This window comes from Hypanus sabinus, unplaced genomic scaffold (assembly GCF_030144855.1).
Source record: "Hypanus sabinus isolate sHypSab1 unplaced genomic scaffold, sHypSab1.hap1 scaffold_377, whole genome shotgun sequence".
Lineage (NCBI taxonomy): Eukaryota > Metazoa > Chordata > Chondrichthyes > Myliobatiformes > Dasyatidae > Hypanus > Hypanus sabinus.
The window spans coordinates 153,266-174,023 of NW_026781269.1; the positions used below are offsets into that span (position 1 = coordinate 153,266).

At 45.6% G+C, this 20,758-nt stretch overlaps 1 protein-coding gene across 1 annotated transcript in view; it reads right to left on the minus strand.

Moving 5' to 3' along the window:
- Positions 1-20,492, minus strand: part of LOC132388669 (NACHT, LRR and PYD domains-containing protein 3-like) — a 60,016-nt gene extending 39,524 nt beyond the window's left edge. The window contains exons 1-2 of the mRNA XM_059961043.1: positions 20,407-20,492; positions 7,713-7,881 (exon numbers count right to left, since the gene is read on the minus strand). The gene's annotated coding sequence lies outside the window, so the exon portion shown is untranslated. The remainder of the gene's footprint in view (positions 1-7,712; positions 7,882-20,406) is intronic.
- Between the last annotated feature and the right edge of the window lie 266 nt (positions 20,493-20,758).

A 20,758-nucleotide genomic window follows, 5' to 3' on the forward strand; every position in this document is an offset into this window, starting at 1 on the left:
GCGGTGCCGACTCCAGCTGACGCCGGCGGGACTCCTGTACTAGCGGCGGTGAGGAAGGGGCTGATCTCGGGTTTGTATAAATCGAGGGTGGGTTGCAGTGGGAAATGTCCGGGTCCGAGTTCTGCCGGACAACCAGAGGCTCCGGGCTCTCCAGTCTTCCAGTCTCGGTTTTGCGCCTGAGCCGGGATTGTGGGATCAGTTAGATGTAGGTCCCCTTGCTGGGAGGGTGGACGTGCCTGCGGGGGTTCTGTCTATCTGGGCGTGTGTGGGGTGAATGCTGGGAAGGATTTGGGGCGATGAGGTGATACATTTTGGAAGGACAAACGAGAAGACTTAGTACAGAATTAATGGTCAGTTACTTAAGAGTGTGGATGAACAAAGGGACCTTGAGGTTCAAATCTATACATCCCTCAAGGTCGCTGCACAGGTTGACAGGGCAGTTAAGGAAGCCTGTGTGATGCTAGTCTTCATTAACAGGTCATTCCTGCCTGTGACTATCAAACTTTTCAACACCTCCCTCGGTGTGTCAGACACCCTGATCCTGGACTTATTTCACTTATTATTATTTAATTATTTATGGTTTTATATTGCTATATTTCTACACTATTCTTGGTTGTTGTGAGTGTCACAAAACCCAATTTCCCTCGGGATCAATAAAGTCTGTCTGTCTGTGATTGACTTCAAAAGTAGAGAAGTCATGTTGCAACTCTACAAATCTCTGGTGAGACCGCACTTAGATTATTGTGTTCAATTCTGGTCACTTGATTATAGGAAGGATGTGGAAGCTATGGAGAGGGTGCAGAGGAGATTTGCCAGGAGGTTGCCTGGTTTGGAGACAAGTCATATGAAGCAAGGTTAGCAGAGCTGGGACTTTTCTCTTTGGAGAGAAGAAGAATGAGTGAGGTCTTGATAGAGGTCTACAAGATTATGAGAGGCATAGATAGTGTGGATAGTGGGTTCCTGTTTCCCAGGGCACCAATAGCAAACACCAGAGGGCATAGGGACAGAATTAAGGGAGGGAAGTTTAGGGGAGACATCAGGGGTAAGTTTTTTTGTACACAGAGTGTTATGAGTGGCTGGAATGGTGGTGGAGGCTAAAATAAAAGGGATATTTAAGAGCCTCTTGGACAGGCGCATGGATGAAAGAAAAATGGAGGGTTATGGGGTAGCTTGGATAGTGTGGAAAGAGAAACTGTGGAAGACCCTGTATCAGAACTGGGACTGTCCAAGATGCTGCTCGTTCTGCTGAACGTTCCCAGCGTTTTCTCTTTTTAGATTAAATGATGCACAACTATTGACTGAAAACAAAATATTTGTGACGGCCTGAACAAATTTGCACAACTGTAATGCCCATATTCATTAGTGTTGCCTTCATTTCAACACAGGGTTAATACAGTCGATACAGTCAATGCTCACAACATCCTCCCCACCCCACTATCAGTCTGTTACATCTACTTCCATGTCTCCTGACAAAGACTAACAGTGGACATTTGGTAACATTGAAGCTAAAATCTCAATGGCTGTCATTACCCTACCACGTACTGTAGTCAATAAATCCTCTGGTAGTTCCAGGTAACAAACACCGATTTCAGAAATAACTCAGTGGGACAAAATAATTCACAATGAAGACAACGACAGAAGAGAGATTGCTGATATAATCAAAGGTACTAAACAGGATGGATAGAGATTGAACAAGATGTTTGATATATATCATTGAGCTGGTGGGATACAGACTGGACAGACGTTGAACAAGATATGTTGGTATATAGCATTGAGGTGCTGGGATACAGAATGGGCAGAGGTAGCATGAGGTGGGTGGGGAAGAGGAGATTGAACTAGATGGGAGAAGGGACCAAGGATAGTCACTGATGGCCTTCCAGCAATACACAGATACTGAATGGAAAATACATATTACTGTAAAAAGATTCTAGAATGAACAAGATAGAATAACAAGACATTTGGCAGATACACTTCTCCCTAACCAAATGTTATCAACGTACCATAGAGAGTATCCCATCCAGATACTTGACACCTTCTTCTCGTTACTGCTCTGCCCATGACTGCATGGAACTATGAAGAGCTGTGGACATAGCTGAGCACATCATAGAAACCAACCTCCCCTCCATGGACACTGTCTACACTTCTCACTGACTCAGTAAAGCTGGCCGTGTACTCAAAGATCCCCACAACCTGGGACATTCTCACTTCTCACATGTTCCCCATCGGGGAGAAGCTACAAAAACCTGAAACCATGTACCACCAGGCTCAGGGACAGTTTCCATTCTGCTGTTTTAAGCAAACTGAATGTCCCCGTGTGATAAGATGGTCGGCTGACCTCACTGTTACTTGAAGTGACCTTACACTTTCTGCACGGCACTTTCTCTGGAACCATAATGATTTGTAACACTTATTTTTTTTTTACCTTCTATCACATCAGTGTACTGTTTAATGAATTGATGTGTGTGGTTGGTACGCAAGACAAGATTTTCAGTGAACCTCTATACATGACAAAAATAAACAGATTTCCCATTTTAATGGTGTGGAAATTATTAGACAGCCTAAGTTGCTGAGTTGGATCTTTTGCGGGGAGAGTTAAGTGAAGTGTTGAAATTCTTTTAGGAACCCAGATACAAGGAAAAAGATTATCGTACCCAGGTATCGATCCGGGTGAAGTTTAGAACCCCAGACGCTGCCTGACCCACTGAGTTCCTCCGGCAGTTTGTTCTTTCGTCTGTATAACCCGTGTTAGTATGGGGAGCGGAATTTTACACCATATTCCAGGTACAATCTCAACAAAACCAAAATAATCGTTAAAGTCATTTTCATTCTTATACCCAATAACTCTTGCAATAAATACAAAGTACTGTTGATCTTCCGCCCTACCAACTACACATCAGTCCATCTCCACTTAATCACACTCAGGATTTCGGTTTGTCCTATAGAAGTGGGTGATCTCACATTTCCCACATTGGGCTCCAGTTGACCTGTTGTTCCCACTCACTTGTTTTGCCTCCGTAAACCCGAAACCTTTCAACAAGAGACACAACATAGAACAGTACAGCACAGGAACAGGCCCTGCGGCCCAAAATGTTGAGCTGAATCTATTCAATTAATCAAATTGCCAGCTAAACTAATCCCTTCTGCCTATACAATTTTCCCTCACATTCATGTGTCTACCTGAACATCTCTTAGAAGTCCCCAATGTATCTGCCGCGACCATCACACCCGGCAGCACATTCCAGGAACCCAGCACTCTGTGTGAAAAAAACACTTCCCTCTCACATCTTCTTTCAAACTACCCCTCTCACTTTAAAAGCATGCATCATGATTTGGACATTTCTACCCCGGGTAAAGAGTCACGTAACCTTATGAACCTCCGTCGTCTCACCCCAGCCTGCGCCGCTCTGGAGAAAACAACACAAGTTTGTCCAGCCTCTCGTTATAGTTCATGTCCTCTAATCCAGGCAGTATCCTGGTAAACCTCCTCTGCATCTGCTCCAAGGCCACTGACATCCTCCTGGAATGAGGCAAACAGAAGTCTATGAAATATTTCAGATGTGATCTAACTCACGTTTTATGAAGCTGCAACATAACGTTATGAATTTTGAATGCTATATCTTGACTAATAAAGGCAAGCAAGTCATTTGCCTTCTTAACCACTCTGTCAATATGTGTAGACATTTTGAAGGAGCGATGAGCTTGAGACTCCAAGATCCCTTTGCTCATCGACACTGTTCAGGACCTTGCATTTAGATATATTAAATCTTTATAATTGACCTACCGAGATGCCAAGATAATCATCACGAATCAAATCTCACTGAGTTTTCTCACGCACTGTTGAATTTATTGCCAGGTGCGCATGCACGGGCAGATACAGGGACAGAGAAACACTGACTAGTGGCAGCATCACAGGCAAGTACATTCAGATAACACACGGAACATAAATTATACAATTCTGGATCATCATCAGTATAGAAATACAAGCTTAATGTCATTACCAATTTACAAATATATATGTTGTGTCAATAAATCATAAAAATACATTTTGTGTCATTAATAATACATTTTATTTCAAGAGCTGGCTTGGAAATGTCGAACTTGTTCCCTCAGCAAGCTTGCTGACAGTTTGGGAAAAACTGGGCTCCAAGCACCGCTCTCTCCAACACCCATTGGGAAATCCTGCAGGCCCAGTTAGGGTCTGATTATTCTTCTCCTTAATCACACAGACATCAGGAACAGGAGCAGGCCACTCAGCCCGTCCAGTCCATCCTGTCATTCTAAAACACCCAACATCAGTCCATCCTTTCCCCACAACGTCACACCAATCCACTTTGCCCAGACCATTGGCCCCACTTGCAGCTCAACAGTTTGCCAGTGGTTGCCCCCCCAAAGTGGTGAATAACTCTGCTCACCACTTTCATGATCTCAGACGTTTTGATAGACGAACCCCTCACGTCCCTTCCTCCACTATTAAAGAGCTCATTCCCCATACTGCTCCTTGATCACGCAATGGAACAAACATCCTCTCAGTATCCATGCTGTCCATCTCCTCTCACACCATCTTTATCCCCTCAGTAAAATTCCTCACCCTTGCACTTCTGCCGAGTTCCCTCCCCATTGGGCCGGCATAAAGCCGATGAACCCAGCTGTCTCCTCCTACCTCTCAGCAGTAGATCAGACTCCGGCCGCAGGGGACTCTTCACAAACGCCCCCGACTTCCCTCGGAGGGAAGTGGCAATAAATCAAAAGCAGGACAGTTACTTTGGGATTGGTTCCGCTTTGACGGGGAGTTTGATGCGGCAGCGAGAGATGGAGGCCGCTGAGGTAACGTCCTCTCAGCTGCTCTGCCTCCGCTATTGGGTGTAATCAGTGATTAAGATGACTTCACACCTATGTGAAAAGTGTAACTCCTCTGTTGATTGTGACGTGAGGTGGTGGGTGGTTGTCACGTTAGCAGGTCAAGTTCGACCGTCTCAGCGCCAGTGTGACTTAAGGACCTGCACACATGACTTCAGATCCCGGTGTGGGGGAACCCACACGTGACATCAGGCAGTTGGGGGCGCAGACTAACGTCAGATCCAGGTGGGGGAAACCCACACGTGACATCAGGCATGTGGTGAGGTTATTAAACTTGAACATAAATTGGACAAGATTTTATCATAAACAAAATACATGAATTTAGATATTTTCAGTCAATGTCAGACTTGTAAATATTGCATTTTGTCCCTCAGTTAAATTGCTAATGCAGGCACGGAGCAACCATGCTCCAAGCATCTGTCCCCACAACACCCACTGGGACAGACTGCGGGCCCAAGGTGGGTCTGTTTACACCATTGTTTAAATCCAGCCACCTTAAACAAAAGCCAGCCACCGGGTCCCTCCAGCCCATTGTATCATATAGTAAGATAGTGACTTGCTCTCAAAATCACTCCCCTCCTCACACCGCACTTGCAGGGCAACACTTTACCAGTGTCTGCTGCAAGTAAACTGAAGCCTTCTTCATCCTCGCTAGTTCAGAGAAGATTCACCCCCTGTTCTCCCAATTAAATGTGCCACTTTACAGCTTCGCCAACTCCTCGGCGAGCAAGAGTGGCATTAAAAAAACGAGCTTGTTGGATTTTTCCCGGGAAACACGTGTTGTGGTCTACGGAGGGAACGCCTTAATGAAGAAAATCATATCCCCATTGGTTGGCATGCTAAATTGGCATTTGCTATCACCAATGAGAAACAAGTAAATCTCACGTCACTGTACGAGACATACAGGGCACATGCAGTATGCCCAAATCGTCTCAACGTCAGCCCGGGAGCGTGAGGGTGACAAAGCTCCGTGAGAGGGCGCGCGATAGAAGGGGAGACTGTAGAGTCAGTAACAGGGAACGGGGAGCGTCCCTCGGTCCCATACCGTGCGGATCAGATCATCGAATGATTCATGGTCGATTCGCAACCCGCTGGGGTACAACATTAACACACAAACCTCGATGTATATTGTCAATCAATGTAGTTTTTCTTTTCAGTTCCACAGTGTAATTAATATGCAGAAGTTATATCGTCTTACACTAATTGAACTGTCAGACCTTTTCTAACCAACACAACAAATGCAGAAGTGGAATATTCGGCCCTCAGAAACTGCTGCTGATCTGATTTAAACTTTTGTTACGCGTTCATCTTGATACCATTTCAACACCACTCTTTATAAAGAAATTGGGCTTTGAATCGAATCACTGGTCAATAACTACAAAGAATTCCTAACTGCCGCGATTAACACCGGCAAAAATATCGGAAGTTGAGAGGGGAAGTGAGGGAGGGTAAGTGATGGGGGAGGATGCTGTTGCTTTTCGCTACAGGATGCCCTCTGCACAGCCAATCCTTCCACAGTCTCTACTTTAATATCAACTGCCTCATCATCTGAACCAACACGTTGCTTCGCATCCCGAATGATTGAGTTTAAACCGATTCCGGCAGCAAGAACATTCGTTCATATAGTAAGATTGTGGTACAGGTATTAGCCGTGCCTTTGATACAGGGTCAAATAGGAACATTGTATATACTTAATCAATGTAATGTTTCTTGACAGTTCCACAATAAAACTAATTTGCTGATGATATATTGTGTTACACTAATTAAACTGTCAGATCTTTTCTAGTCGACACACAAAATACATAAGTGGACCACTCGGCTCTCTGAAACTGCTGCTGATCTGATTTAAATTTTCGTTACGCATTGCCCCATGTTCATCTCGATAACATTTCAAACCAATTCTTTATGAAGAAACTGGGCTTTGAATGCAAGCAAAGGTTTTGCTTTCACTGGTCAGTGAGTAGAACGAGTTCCTAAAAAAAAGGGAGGTTGAAAGAGGGAGTGGAGAGTGGAAACTGTTGTTGCTTTTCACTGCACGATGCCCTTTCCTCAGCCAACCCTTCCACAGTCTTTCTGAACATTACATCTACCTTAATATCATCTCCTTCATCACCTGATCCAACACGCTGCTTCCCATCCAAAAATGACTGAGTTTAAATCGATTCCGGCAGCTCCAGCAGTCCTGGCTGCAAGGACATTAGTTCATGTCAAATACAGGTATAACCCATGATTTGGTACAGGGTCAAATGGGAACATTGCAATACCTAGTTCTGTTTAATCACAGATTCACAGGTTCGGACAATTTATTGGAAGAAGACTACTTGATGACAACAGGGTATGTAAATGTAAATTATTGGTTGGCGTTTGCTAGTTAGGACTGAATGAAATGTGGTGCTGGGACATTTGGCTTCAAGAGGGTTTGCACTTAGCAGAAGCTTGCACGCCGATATACTCCAGGGCAAGTATATCATTGCAGCTTGCAATAGACAGAGGAGTCAGTGACATGTTGCTGTAGTTCATGGTAATTCCACATTTCTGCAATCACTACAGCAGGAAGCGCTGTGGGTGTCATAAAGGGAGAAAATTCTCAACGCATTTTGAGAGGATCGCAACCTACCACAGACAAGCAACGAAACAGCAGAACCGATAAGAGTTTGAAATGAGCAAGTTATGTGAGGGAATGTGTGTGGCTTCACAGAGCTGGGATGCTAACAACAATTAGCAAATCTGGAGTGATTGCAACTGACATAACTGGCCCTTCTACATGTATTCAGTCCCACTCCAGCTATTTCCTAACTTCCTTGGTACAGATATGTAATGTCTGAAGGACCGGTGTTTGAGAAAATGAGACTCACCAAACTTTCTCCTGACTGAATCAATGGAAACTCTGAGTCAGATGGGTTCTCTCCAGTTGATGCTCTCAGTACTCGGGCTGGTTCACTTGTTGATCTTCCCTCGTCGTACTTCGTGGTTTGCTTCCAGTTGTGGGCTTTTCTTCCACTAAATCTCTCACTGTAGGTCTAACTTTAACCAGAGAGACGATGAAGCACGTTAACAACACAAAGGGGAACCAAGCAATGAACTGAAATTTAAATCTTGAACGCATAAATACTGATCAGAGTGAAGAAATCTGGAACTGTCCCTCACATTTTACAAAACCTAACAAGGGATACAAAGGAAAACACACAAAATGCTGGAGGAACTCATCAGGCCAGGCAGCATCTGTATGTCGACTCGACACTCTTGCACTGATGCTGCCTGGCCTGCTGAGTTCCTCCAGCATTTTGTGTGTGTTGCTTCGCAGCATCTGACGGTTTTCTCTTGTTTGTGATGGGATACATATAGTGGGGCTCAGTCAAGGTACAAGATACAATTCATAATACATAGGAGTAGAATTAAGTGATTCGGTCATTCTTGTCTATTCCATAATCAGTCTTGGAGGATTATTTAACCAACCCCGTATTCTTGCTTCCCTGCTATAATACACAACCTATTTAGCAATTCAGAACATGAATGTGCCCAACGATCGCCTCCACCACCCTCTGTGGCATCACATTCCACAGATCAACCAACATTTGGCTAAAGTAATTTCTCTCATCTCAGTTTTAAAGTGAAGCTTCTTTATTCTGAGATTCTTTATTCGCAGATCCCAGACTCTCCATCTAATCAAGACATCCTCTCCATTCCCACTGTATCCAGGCTTGTTGTTATTTAGTTGGCGAAAATCATCACTGCCGCCCTCCCCCCCCACCCACCCCCTCAACCACCATCCCTTTGAACTCCACCGAACCCAGGCCCAGAGCTATCACATGCTCCACAAACATAAAGCTCATCATCACTCAGCTTATTTTGTGAACCTTGTAATCAACAATTGCACTGAACACATGTCCAGGATTAAAAGGAGAACTGGTACCTGGATAATTTCCAGGGAAAAGCTCTGATTTCTTTACTGTTCTGCAATCACAAAATGAACGAAGCTGCACTGCTCCATTCGCAGGAAACTTAACATGTTCCAGAGTGAGTGTAATAAAGAGAAACTGGAATCACTAGAAATGCTCAGCAGGTAAGGAACAGCCGTGGGGAGAGGACCAAGATAACAATTCGGTTCCCTAACATTTCGTCAGAATGGGTTCAGATATTACCCAGTTTTTACTGGAAATTTTGGGTTGTTCTCCTTGGAGCGGTGGAGACTGAGGAGAAATCTGTTAGAGGTTTGTAAGATTATGAAAGACATAGATAGAGTAGACAGGGAGTATCTTTTCACTGATTAGAAATGTCTAAAAGCAGAGGACATGCATTGACGGTGTGAGGGAGTAGATGCAAAGGGAATGTCAGGGTAAGTTGTTTTACTCAGGGAGGGAGTGGTGAATGACTGTGATGTACTGTTCCATGTTCTGTTCTATCTCCAGCATCTTCCGTTTCTCTTTGAATCCCAGTGGCAGATAGACAAGTGAGAGTGAGGGGGGATTTTCAAATGTGAATTGAATTCTGAAGGCCTGGTTTATTTCTACTGGTGCAAACACAAAACAACATTTTTAATCACAGGCTCACCCTATGAGGGACAGAATGGAAATTTAATTCCCTGCTTTTCGTCGAAAGGATCTATAGAATCAAATATCTGAGCACAGAACAGAAATACTAACTGATCATTTCATAAACCTGGGAAACTTGATCCCCGAATTATTTTTATCTGGTTAAAAAATTAGTGTTATCTATCCTGGGACCCAACCTCACTGGGCCACAGCCCATACCGAGAGATTAGCACATCTTACCCATTTTCCACATTGGGTGGCATCAACACATATTCAACCTGATAATTTTCAACCAAATTTCCCAGTTCCACTCAACTGCGCTTCCCAAGAGACTTAACCCCTTCGAAAGCAATATACTAAAAAGCTGAAAACGAAATGAACATTCAACAGACAAAGATCATCTGTGGAAAGATTTTTCAGGTCCAACACCCTGTATCGAAATGGCGTTGAATATTTTTTTGATTTGATTTCAGGTCTCCAGCAACTTGTTTTTTTTTTTCTGCTCACAGACAGACGACAGTGAGTGTGAATTTCCAAACACGTTGAGGATACTGAACCCGAGGTAGATAACCAGTGATGCAAACACTGAACAGCTCACTCCAGGTACTCACCGCCTCTGTGTATTGAGGTTAACTCGCAGGTCTATTCGATCTGTCTGCTCTATTGTTTCTGTGCCCTTCGGTTCAGACTCACTAACCCCGGGAAACGAACACTGGTGTATGTGGCTGGGCATCAAGGGTTTACAGACTACACAAGGCTGGGCTCACTCACCCTGGGAAACGAACACTGGTGTATGTGGCTGGGCATCAAGGGTTTACAGACTACACAAGGCTGGGCTCACTCACCCTGGGAAACGAACACTGGTGTATGTGGCTGGGCATCAAGGGTTTACAGACTACACAAGGCTTGACTGTACCAATGACACCCCCTCCCTGGCACTAACCCTGGGAAACGAACACTGGGGTACGTGGCTGGGCATCAAGGGTTTACAGACTACACAAGGCTGGACTCACTCACCCCGGGAAACGAACACTGGTGTATGTGGCTGGGCATCAAGGGTTTACAGACTACACAAGGCTGGACTCACTCACCCTGGGAACCGAACACTGGTGTATGTGGCTGGGCATCAAGGGTTTACAGACTACACAAGGCTGGACTCACTCACCCTGGGAAACGAACACTGGTGTATGTGGCTGGGCATCAAGGGTTTACAGACTACACAAGGCTTGACTCACTCACCCTGGGAAACGAACACTGGTGTATGTGGCTGGGCATCAAGGGTTTACAGACTACACAAGGCTGGACTCACTAACCCCGGGAAACGAACACTGGTGTATGTGGCTGGGCATCAAGGGTTTACAGACTACACAAGGCTGGACTCACTCACCCTGGGAAACGAACACTGGTGTATGTGGCTGGGCATCAAGGGTTTACAGACTACACAAGGCTGGACTCACTCACCCTGGGAAACGAACACTGGTGTATGTTGCTGGGCATCAAGGGTTTACAGACTACACAAGGCTGGACTCACTCACCCTGGGAAACGAACACTGGTGTATGTGGCTGGGCATCAAGGGTTTACAGACTACACAAGGCTGGACTCACTCACCCTGGGAAACGAACACTGGTGTATGTGGCTGGGCATCAAGGGTTTACAGACTACACAAGGCTGGACTCAGTAACCCTGGGAAACGCACACTGGTGTATGTGGCTGGGCATCAAGGGTTTACAGACTACACAAGGCTGGACTCACTAACCCTGGGAAACGAACACTGGTGTACGTGGCTGGGCATCAAGGGTTTACAGACTACACCAGGCTGGACTCACTCACCCTGGGAAACGAACACTGGTGTATGTGGCTGGGCATCAAGGGTTTACAGACTACACAAGGCTGGACTCACTAACCCTGGGAAACGAACACTGGTGTACGTGGCTGGGCATCAAGGGTTTACAGACTACACAAGGCTGGACTCACTCACCCTGGGAAACGAACACTGGTGTATGTGGCTGGGCATCAAGGGTTTACAGACTACACAAGGCTTGACTGTACCAATGACACCCCCTCCCTGGCACTCCAAACAATGCCTCAAAGCACACAACGCTAGCCAGCTAGGAAAGCCACTACCCCGACAGCTGAGCATCCAATGTCGGTTACAGCAAATTTAATGAGGACTCTGGCCAGAAAGCATCCAGGCTGAGCTCGCAGAAAGAGTGTACATATGCACATTGATGTCTTCACAGCTATCGTCAACACTTCACTCATCCAGGCTGCTGTTCCCATGTGCTTCAAATCTACCACCATTATCCTTGTACCAAGGAACTCTACATATTCGGAACAAAGTGACCTACTGCCCAGTGGAGTTGTCGCCAATCAGCATTAAGTGCTTTGAACGGCTGATAGTGGCACACATCAAAAAGTCACTGGTCACTCTTGTTCACTGGTCACTCACCAGTATGCTTACCGACTGAATCGCTAAGTGGCAGATGGCATTGCATCTCTCATTCTCCTTGGCCTGATATGCCTTAAAAAAAGACAATTAGGTCAAAATGTTGTTTCTGGCTTTCATTTCGGCATTCATCACTGTTGTCCCACAAACCTTGGTGAACAAATTCCCACGCCTCCGTCTAAAGACACCTCTGTGCAACTGGGTGGTGGACTTGCTAACCAACAGACGACAGACAGTCAGAGTGCACAACTGGTCCTCCCTTCCCATCATCGTCAACCTCTGTGACCCTCAGACTTGTGCTCAGACCATTGCTGTCCACTCTGCTCACACGATTGCAAATCCAGACTCCCGAGCAAGACCGACCTGCCATCAAGCACATATTCACAGAAAGGTGGTGGAAAAGTACCATGATATCATTAAAGGTCCCACACACCCTAGTCCGGGACTGTTTGTCTCACTCACATCAGTCCATCAGGGAAAAGGCTACATAACATCCACGCCTGTACAATCATCCTCGAAACAGTTATTTTTCCCTTTTTGAATAGTGAAGAAAACTATTGAGGCTTGGTCGACCTCATTAAATTGGTTTACAATCAGTCTGTAGTCAGAACATTTCTTGTAAACATAGCAGGAGTAAATTGGCCCCCACCGAGCCTTCTGCCCCAAGCAGTGAACTCATGGCTTTCGTTCCGCAATGCCGCCGGCTGCTCTCTGTAACTGGTCACACTCCTCCCCCACCCCCCCCCCAACTGTTTGCTATTTGTCGAGCCTTTGAACAGAATCAGCGTCTTTGCTTCTACAGGACTTTCAGAAGATCAGCTCGAAACACCCACAATAAACACTCTCAAAGAGAGAACAACGAACATTTATCGGAAACGGCAAGTTCTGATAAAAGTGAACTCATGTTGTCTGAACAGCTCTTCGCACGCTTGCTTTGCAATTGTAACACCCGGTTAGAGAACTGTTCCAAATCTCAAACATCTATTGCAGACTCTCTGGTGTTCACTCCTGTCGCAGCATCATTTCCCTGCTGACATTGATTTACAATCACACCCACTTTGCATCAAATTTATATCAAAATTGAAAACACTCGGAACCCTCCCTCACTTAATGTCGACGTCGCATCTTTGCTTTTGGGCTGCTGTTCCTTCACAGCGTTCGTGTGATCTGTAATAATGAGCACCCAGACCCGGGCATCTTACAGCCGTATCTCCGTATTCGCAAACAGGCCCAACTCAAATATGACGGTTTAGGAATAGTAAAAAAATTCTATCGAGGCCTCCATATCAACACACAGAAGAGTTTAGATACAGTTTTGCATAACATACAGCTGACACTAAGAAGAACAAAATAAAAAGTAGGGTTTTGATTTTGAGAAACACGGAGAGGACGCTAATTGGCAAGTTCAGAAAACTATGTGAATGGAGGGAGGGCGGGGAATACAGAGCCAGATCATGATAATTCTCGTGGCGAAAGGGATGCAGTAGTAGGGTATATAAACGTGAATTCTGTAAACACACTGTAAGGCAGAGGGTGGAGTCTGAGTGCAACTGTGAGCGAATAATCAAAAATGTTATTCATGAATTATCAGACTGGAACAACGTGACACTTTCTGCTCCGGGGGTAAAAGGAAGAGGTAATTCACCGAATGAAAAATAATTTGAATAATTTAGTAAAAAATACCAGGGCATTCGGCAGATTCCCACATCGGAGGTTAAGTCAAGAAGGTTCAGTGGCTTAACGTTAAGGAAGCGATGGTAACATAGCTTCGACATCGGCTTCCTGGGAGAAGCCAGTAAGCGGTAGAAAATCTTTTGGTCCTCTGACTGGAGACCATTGACTGGGTTCCTCGGGGATCGGTGCTGGGTCCATTGTTGCTTAAAAGCTCTGTTAGCACTCTGGTTGATTTAATTGCTGCAATGTTTGTTTTTGGTTCAGAGACAGGTATTTTGCATGAGAGATAGTCCGTACTTTTTAAATTGTTTTCCAATAACTCTGGAGTCAGACCTTTACTGTAAATATACCACGCAGAAATCGGCCACTCATCCCATCCGGCCTTCTATCCTGTGCAATGAAATTATGGTTTTCGCTCCGCAATCCCGCCTGCCGCCTGCCTCTTTCTGTAACCGGTCACACCACCTTTTCCCACCACCGGCCCACACCCGCAGTTTACTGTCTCCCGTGGCCTTAAAAGGAATCAAAATCTTTGCTGCTACAGGATGTCAGCGTGATCATTTCGAAACACCCACAACAAACATAGTCTCAAACATCTGAAGTGACAAGTATTGGAAATGGAAATCGTGTTGTCCGAATAGATTTTTCACATGCTTACTTTGAAAACGTAAACCCTGGTTAGAGATCTGTTTTTAATCTTGACATAAACTGTGGAAAATCTCAGTGGCGCTGACAGGAAACTGCAGGATCACAAATACAATCGCGGACAGAAGGGGGTTAAAATGGAGCGAATGAGCTATTGATCACTAATCCAAAGCACAGAATGATTTGAAATAAAGATCGAAATAAATATCTGAAGCTGAAATATTCTGACCTAATTCACCAAGAATGTTCAGTCTCCGTGTGGATATATTTTCAAGTCGTTTTCTTCCAATTTCGTATCAGAGAATCAGGCGGACCTCAGTTAGTAGCTGCGGGGGAGGGGCCGGGTTGTTGTTTGTGAGACTCACTGTGTCAAGCTGCTGCCTGTCCGCAGGGCGGATTCTCTGCTGAAACCAAACAGACCAGTTTGACACTCCTCTTAATCTGCACCAAGTTGGCTTAATATTGTATTTAATTACTTCTGTTACAGAAAATAAAGCAACAAGCACCAGATGGTAGAGAAAAGAAGAGGTCCCACAGTGTCTGCAATCTGAATGACTACTTGTTACAATTGCTACCAGACGTTGTGAGATTCCAGCATTTAATTTTACACCAAACTCACATCGTTTGAAATTTTAATATCATATTTTGCGAGTTAATTAAATAAATTGCTCTGTGGCATTCTCCACTGCGACGTCCCGAACAGTAAAACAGTAAACTCTCACGTCGCTCTGTTATTCTGTGTGGTGACTTTTTATTTTGTGTGTGTGTGTGAGAGAGAGAGAGAGAGAGAGAGAGAGAGAGAGAGAGAGCACAATGGCAATTAAAATAAAGAAAATACAAAACGTACTTCACCCCAGTGTGTGTGTGTGTGTGTGTGTGTGAGAGAGAGAGAGAGAGAGAGAGAGAGAGAGAGAGAGAGAGAGGAGAGAGAGAGAGAGAGAGAGAGAGAGAGAGAAATCGGAGAAGGGACCCGGCCCTGCCCTGTGGGACATTCTGAATGTCATTATCCGTGAGCAAGGTTCCTCCGCACCGACTCAGTACAAACCGCCCTAGAAAATGTGTCTGACTGAAGGTGACGACGTCGTTTCTTTTAATGCATTTGGTCAACAACTAGTTCATTGAACGTGTCAGAACTCCCTTCTCCCCTTGTTTTCCCTCACACTCTGAACAACAGCCGAGTCCCGCTGTAAACGCTCACTGATCTGCAGCATCGGAGACAACATTTACCTCTGATGTTGGTACCGGCCAGGGTTTATCGCGGTCCTGGATAGCCGATCATGCACTGAGAACTCAGTCGGTTCTGCTGCTCCCGGGGCGATTCGGTTAGAATGCGTTAGTCGCTCGTTACAGATAGGCAGGTCCGGATGATCTGAGGTAAATGAAGCCCTCCGCAGTTCTGATCCCACACCTCCTCACCAGCCTAGTACAGGTCGGTCAGCGGGAGGAGAGGGGACTAGGACAAATGCAGCAAAAACAGACAGAATTACAGAGGCTGTGTGAACGCTCCCTCGGTCGCAAGAAGTTTCTGTCTGGATTTCCGTGTCGATCGCACTTTTCCAACTCGCTGGGCGGAGCTTCACCGGTTTATTCAGCCAATCCCAGGCTGTGATTTGATCCAGCCAGGTTCAGGCTCCACCCTCCTTGTCAACGCGGCTGTCCGCTGCAGGGCGAATTTCAGCTCAAACACTCCACACCCAGCACAGCTATTTCGAGATCAAATTAGTTAAGGCGTTTCAGAGCGGGGAGGATTAATGAAAGAGGGGTGGCGTTACCAGTCAGAGAAAATGTCACGGCAGTGCTCCGTCAGGACAAATTGTCGAACCCGACTAATGAGGCATTCCGTGTGGAAATGAGAGATAAGTAAGGAATGGCCACGGTAATGGGGCGATATTAAAGACAACCCGACAGTCCCAGGGATTTAGAGGAACACATTTGGAAGATCGTATATTGTTGCAAGAAACTTAAGGTTGTTACACTTGGTGATTTTAACTTTCCACATAATGACTGGGAATCTCATACTGTAAATGGACCAGGTGGGATAGAGTTTGTCAAGTGTGTCGAAGAACTTTTCCTTCACCAGTACGCAGAAACCCAAAAGTAAGCGTGCAATACTGAATCTGCTATGAAGGAATGAGGCAGGACAGGGGACAGAAATTTGTGAAAAGCAACACTTTGCATCCGGTGACCACGATGCCAATATGCACCTAAATATACAGAAGATTCGGCCTGACCTGTGGGTTGGGATTCTGAATTGGAGAAAGTACAATTTTGATGGTGTCAGAATGGATCTGGCAAGTGTGGATTGAGACAGGCTGCTGCTTTGTGGCAAAAGTGTACTTGGAAGGTGTGATGACTTCAAAAACGAAATTTTGTGACTACCAGCTTGCAAGTGCCTGGCAGAATGAAAGGTAAGGATAACAAGCGTAGGGACGTTGATATCCAAAAATTACTGAGGCGCCGGTTAAAAGAAGAAAGGAGGTGCATGGCAGAGAATGGCAAGTTGGATAAAATGAGACCCTTATGGAGTATAGTAAGTGCAAGAAAAGAAATCCGGGCAGCTAAAAGAAGGCATGAAGTTCCTCTGATAGACAAGCTGAAGAGAGTTATTGAGAACTCCACAAACAGAATCCGAGCAAAAGGATTGCAAGGGATAAATCTGTATCACTGGAAGATCATAATGATCAGAATAGATCACTGAACCTACTTCTTCAGGCGGGATCTCTCCCACTCCGGGGAGCCGGCAGCAAGCCGATGGACAAGCGGTCTCCTCCTGCTTCTCAAACATACATCAGACACCGGCTGCAGAAGACGGTTCACAAACGCCCCCAACTTCCCTCAGAGGGAAATGGAGATAAATAAAAAAGGGGGACATTTGGTTTGAAGTTTGTTCCACTTTGACAGTGAGTTCAGAACCGGAGCGGGAGACCCGTCTCCCAGCTGGTACCACCCTCTCGGCTGGTCCGCCTCTGCTGTTGGGTGTAACCAGTGATTGACATCTCTTCGCATCAATGAAAATAACGCAGTTTGTAAATACTCTGTTGATAGTGACGGTGGGGGTGGAATGACGTGATTGTTACCTCAGCCGTTAACACGTCTCAAAGCCCGCCAGGCAGCGCGGTTGAGTGAACTCGGCCTTTTCTCCTTGGAGAGATGGTGGATGAGAGGTGACCTGATAGAGCTAGATAAGATGATGAGAGGCATTGATCGTGTGGACAGTCAGAGGCTTTTTTTCCCCAGGCCTGAAATGGCTACAACGAGACGGCATTGTTTTAAGGTGCTTGGAAGTCAGTACAGAGAAGATGTCAGGGGTAAGTTTTTTTACACAGAGAGTGGTGAGTGCGTGGAATAGATTTCCGGCGACAGTGGTGGAGGCGGATACGATAGGATTACTTAAGAGATTCCTGGATAGGTACATGGAGCTCAGAAAAATAGAGGGCCAGGGGCAACTCTGTCATGGACAGGAGCTTGCCTGTCGGTCCAACACCGTGTTGTCCAACTCACCGAGTTGGTCATAAATTGAATCCCCTGACGTAGCTGGGGCACATACTTAAAGCACAGAGTCGGAGGTAAATCGTTCATCAATTTAATGCTTGTTTTCAGCTCACCATATAAATAAAATTATATCTCTCTTCGAATGCAGTCATTATACCAGCTTACATTATTTGAATGGTCAGAGCTTTTCCAGTCGACATATCAATACCGTACGCATAACTGGACCACACATCCCTCAAAACTGATGCTGCAGATAATGAAATCACGGCTGATCTGATCTGAAATTTCATTCCGTATCCCCCCATGTCCATCCCTGTAACCCACTGTTTATCAGGAATCTCGGCCTTCAACAGAATCAAAGGCTTTGCTTCCACTGGCCATTGAGGAGAAGAGTTCAGAACACCCTCAGTCAACACAGGAACAATACATGTATCTGTCTGAAATTAGAAATTCTGAAAACGGAACGGTGTTTGCTGCACCGATCCCGCATCCTTGCTTTGAAACAGGTGCCGTTGTTCCAGAGATGTTCTTAAACTTTACTTAACCTGTGGAAAATGTCAATCGTGCAAACAAGTAACATTGAAAAACATGGAACCGAGAAAACCTGCAGCACAACACAGGGCGTTCGGCCCACAAAGTTTTGCCGTACATTTATCCTACCTTAGAAATTACTAGGGTTACCCATAACCCTTGATTTTTCTAAGCTCCATGTACCTATCCAAAAGTCTTTTAAAAGAGCCTATCATATCCACCTCCACCCCCGTTGCCGGCAGCCCATTACACCACTCACCACTCTCTGCATCAAAAAAAACTTACCCCTGACATCTCTTCTTACCTACTCCTAAGCACCTTAAACATGTACCCTCCTGTGGCAGCCATTTCAGCCCTGAGAAAAAGCCTCTGACTATCCGCACGATCACTGCATCTCACCATCGAATATAACTCTATCAGGTCAACTCTCATCCTCCGTCGCTCCAAGGAGAAAAGGCAGAGTTCACTCAACCTGTTTTGATAAGGTATGCTCCCCAATCCAGGCAACATCCTTGAAAATCTCCTCTTCACCCTTTCTATGGTTTTCACATCCTTCCTGTAGTGGGGAGACCAGAACTGAGCACAGGGTCCTATATAGCTGCAACATTACTTCTTGGCTCCTAAATTCATTTCCACGATTGATGAAAGCCAATACACACCAAATGCCTTCTTAATCACAGAGTGAACCTGCGCAGCAGCTTTGAGCGTCCTATGGACTCGGACCCCAAGATCCGTCTGATCCTCCACGGGGCCAAAAATCATACCATTAATACTATATTCTGCCATCATATTAGACCTACCAAAATGAACTATTTCACGCTTATCTGGATTGAACTCCATCTGCCACTTCTCAGCCCAGTTCTGCATCCTATCAATGTCCCGCTGTAACCTCTGACAGACCTCCACACTATTCACAACACCACCAACATTTTTGTCATCAGCAAACTTACTAATCCATTCCTCCACTTCCTCATCCAGGTCAATTATAAAAACTACGAAGAGTAAGGGTCCCAGAACAGATCCCTGAAACACCCCACTGGTCACCATGCAGAATATGACCCGGCTACAACCACTCTTTGCCTTCTGTGGGCAAGACAGTTCTGGATCCATAAAGCAAGGTCCCCTTGGATCCCATGCCTCCTTGCTTTCTCAATAAGCCTTGTATGGGTTACTTTATCAAATGCCTTGCTGAAATGCACATACACTACATCTGCATTTCTTACCTCAGAAATGTGTTGAGTCAGAAACTCAGAAAATTCTAACACTGGGAACAGAAAAAGCAAAGCCGCCAGAAATGGCTCAAAATAAACAAATATCTCCTTGATCGCCGATTCAATACAGGGACAACTTGTTTGGAAATAAAGATCCGAAATAAATATCCGAAGCTGAATTATTCTTAAGCCAATTCCCCAAGAGTGTGAGAGCTTTCTGACAGTGTAAATACTGTATAACGTTTCTTACAAGTAATCCCGCCCACAACCCCACACGTATCACACGTAACCATGGCAACACACAGAGTGCTGGGAGAACTCAGCAGGTTAGCCAGCATTTAAGGATGGGGGTAAGCAGTCGCCGTTGCGGATCGAGTCCCTTCATCAGGACTGGACTGGAATGGGGAAGAGGGCAGATGATTGACTGATTTGGAAGGTGCGGCTTGTTGTTCTGTGAGACTCGGTGCTCAGGGTCTGCGAGCAAGCAGCTGCCTGTCTGTCACATTCCTTAGAACAGGGAGCGGCCGTTCCACTGAATTCAAATCCAAACCGGTTCAACAAAACACTGTTATTCAAATATGAAGAAAGTTTAATATTGCATTTAACCCCTTCTTCTACAGGGAAGAACAGTAGAACCAAAGGCACAATGTAAATAACATTACTGGGCTCTCGAATGTCGACTGTACTATTTTCCATTGTCGCTGCCTGGCCTGCAGAGTTCCTCCGGCATTTTGTGTCTGTTGTTCGGATTTCTAGCATTTGCTTTTTCCTCTTGTTTGAGAGAAATCGGTGACGGGTCACTGGCCCGTGGGATATTTCACATCTCACTACCGGGGTGAAAGACGCCCTCTGCTCCCAATCGGTAGAAACCACCCTCGTTTCTCTGAATCCATTTGGTCAGTAATTGACTCGTTATCATGAACTCCCTTCTCCCACGAAATTCACTCCCAATCCCGACCAAAGCCGAGCCTCGCTGTAAACGCTGAATAATTTTACAGAATCATAGACAACACTTACCTCTGATGTTGTAACCGGACGGCGTTCAGTGTGGTCCCGGGAAATCACAGTCTGAGTTCCCGGGTGACCGACAATGGTCCTGCACCGATGTGCTCACTCTGTACGGAGAGTTGAGTCTGAGCTGCTGCTCCCGAGGCCACTCGGCTGTGATGTGTCCGTCGCTCATTATAGATGAAGAGGGCCGGGTGAGCCGGGGTAGAGCGGGACTGCCGCAGTCCGGGTCACACTAACTCCCACCGGCTCAGGACGGGTCTGACAGCGGGAGGAGGCGGGAGTGGGATCAATGTAGCAACCCTAAAGAGGAAAACAAACAGGCTGCGTTAACCTTTCTGTCCGGATTTCCCTGTGGATC